The following is a 2,746-nucleotide window of genomic DNA, read 5'->3' as shown; positions in this document are numbered from 1 at the left end:
AAAAAAAAAAAAAAAAAAAAAATACTGGAGTATATGACATGAAGTCCTAAGAATAGCTAAAGTATAAATATTCCCTTTGTGAAATTCAGCAAAAAGTATTATCATATTTTCCATACCAACAATATTTTATTTTAAAACTTCATCCTCAGCCTAAATCATATCTAGATTTTGTATTTACTTATAAAGAAAATGGCTGTCATAAGAAATGACTTTGTAATGGGCATATGTAATGGTTGATAAAAGAAAATTATGTTGTCAAGTGCATACTCTCATTGGTAAAATTATGATTGTATTTTTTACTTCATTAAAAGCCCTCCTTGAAGCCTAAATATATAGGAATTCTGTAAAATTTCCCATAGCCTGTTTAAATTGTTTTTATCTTTGTTTTGCTATTTGGTGGCAGAGAATTGAATTTAGATAGCTCTCTTGATAATATTGAACACTTTGCTGCTGCTAAGCCAACGGAATTGAATCCTGCAAATTTAATTCCTTTGGGAGTTCCCATAAATTTTCATCACTATTTGTTTAGCAAGGAGGATTGGTTGATGAATATAGCAACTAAAATGAACTTGCAACATTTCTAGTTCATTTTTATTTTCACAAAGTGTCAGGTTTTATAACTTAAATGAATAAAACTTCTCTAAAAGTAGTTTTTTTAATTTTTTGTATCAAGGTAAAAATAATGTTTTTATGTTAAGGTAATAAGGCACTAAATTGACAAAGTTACAATTTTTAAACTAGTTTTTGTATAACTGTCCATTTGTGTTTAAGACATCATACTAAATATATGTTAGTAAATAAATATGCTTTAATAGAAAAGACATGAAAGGTGGGAATTGTCTTGGATGGGACAGTATGTTGGCTTGAATGGTATAGTGCCAACTGAGTTTGAATCTGGCTGTTGTAAGGTGCTGTCTGTAGGATGGTTGATTCTTTTTTTTTTTTTTAATATTTTGTTTACTTTAGGTCGGGGGGACATGTGTAGATCATACAGGGTTGTGGCATAGGTGCATACACAACCAGGTGGTTTGCTGCCTCTATTCTCCCTTTGTCTATATCTGGCATTTGTCCCCATGTTATCCCTCCCCACCTTCCCCACCCCCCTGCTTTCCCTCCCATAGCCCCCGCCAACTACTCCCAGTGTGTGATGCACCTCTCTCTGAGTCCAGATGTTCTCACTGTTCAACACCCACCTATGATTGAGAGCATGAGGTGTTTGGTTTTCTGTTCTTGTGTCAGTTTGCTGAGAATGATGGTTTCCAGATTCATCCAAGTCCCGCAAAGGACACCGACTCATCGTTTTTTATGGCTGTGTAGTATTCTATGGTGTATATGTGCCACATTTTCCTTGTCCAGTCTGTCATCGATGGGCATTTGGGTTGGTTCCAGGTCTTTGCTATTGTACACAGGGCTGCAATGAACATATGTGTGCATGTGTCTTTATAGTAGAACAATTCATAGTTCTTTGGGTATATACCCAGTAACGGGATTGTTGGGTCAAATGGAATTTCTATTTCTAGATCCTTGAGAAATCGCCACACTGTCTTCCACAGTGGTTGAACTAATTTACACTCCCACCAACTGTGTAAGAGTGTTCCTATTTCTCCACATCCTCTCCAACACCTATCTCAAGGTTTTTTAATGATTGCCATTCTAACTGGGATGAGATGATACCTCAGTGTGGTTTTGATTTGCGTTTCTCTAATGACTAGCGATGACAAGCATTTTTTCATATGTGTGTTGGCCTCATATATGTCTTCTTTTGAAAAGTGTCTGTCCATATCCTTCTCCCACTTTTGAATGGGGTTGTTTTTTCTTGTTGTATATCTGTTTTAGTTTTTTGTAGATTCTGGATATTAGCGCTTTGTCAGGTGGGTAGATTGCAAAAATTTTTTCCCGTTCTGTTGGTTGCCAGTTCACTGTTGTATATCTGTTTTAGTTCTTTGTAGATTCTGGATATTAGCGCTTTGTCAGATGGGTAGATTGCAAAAATTTTTTCCCATTCTGTTGGTTGCCGGCTCACTCTAATGGTTGTTTCTTCTGCTGTACAGAAGCTCTGAATTTTAATTAGTTCCCATTTGTCTATCTTGGCTTTTGTTGCCATTGCTTTTGGTGTTTTAGTCATGAATACCATAAAAACACTAGAAGAAAATGTAGGCAAAACTGTCCAGGACATCAGCATAGGGATGGTTGATTCTTAACAGCTTAAAAAACATTACTTTCAATGACTCAGCTCTTAAATACCAAAGTGATGATTTGTTTTTTCTCTGGCTAACATTAGATAAAGGCAACCAAGAATAATAACCATTTTTTAAAATGATTTGCATGATTGCATTAAATATTTATTCTTATTATGAAAAATCTTCTCAGAGTTATCCATATTTAGCTCATGGCATGATGAAGCATATGATCCTAATTTACAACCTTCAGTCTTTTGAAAAAGTGATTGTAAGAGCTTGCCTGCACCCACTTTTATGTTTTCTTTTTTTTGTCTGGATGTTTTGACAGATATCTCTAACAAAAATTATCTTTATGATTCTTCCCAGAAAAATAACATAGGTCTATCTAGTTTATAAATATAGACAAATATATCAATAAAGAAATTTTAGAATGTATCAAGAGGAGAACTTTTATTTGGCAATTTAGCTGATTAGATTTTACAAGTTATCTGGTTTTGCTGAACTTATACCAGAAAGGAATAAAACATCAAATTGCAGAAACTTTTATGTAAAATAATTCAGAAAGC

Source organism: Cebus imitator, unplaced genomic scaffold, assembly GCF_001604975.1.
Source record: "Cebus imitator isolate Cc_AM_T3 unplaced genomic scaffold, Cebus_imitator-1.0 Scaffold218, whole genome shotgun sequence".
Lineage (NCBI taxonomy): Eukaryota > Metazoa > Chordata > Mammalia > Primates > Cebidae > Cebus > Cebus imitator.
Note: the sequence above shows the minus strand (reverse complement) of the source record.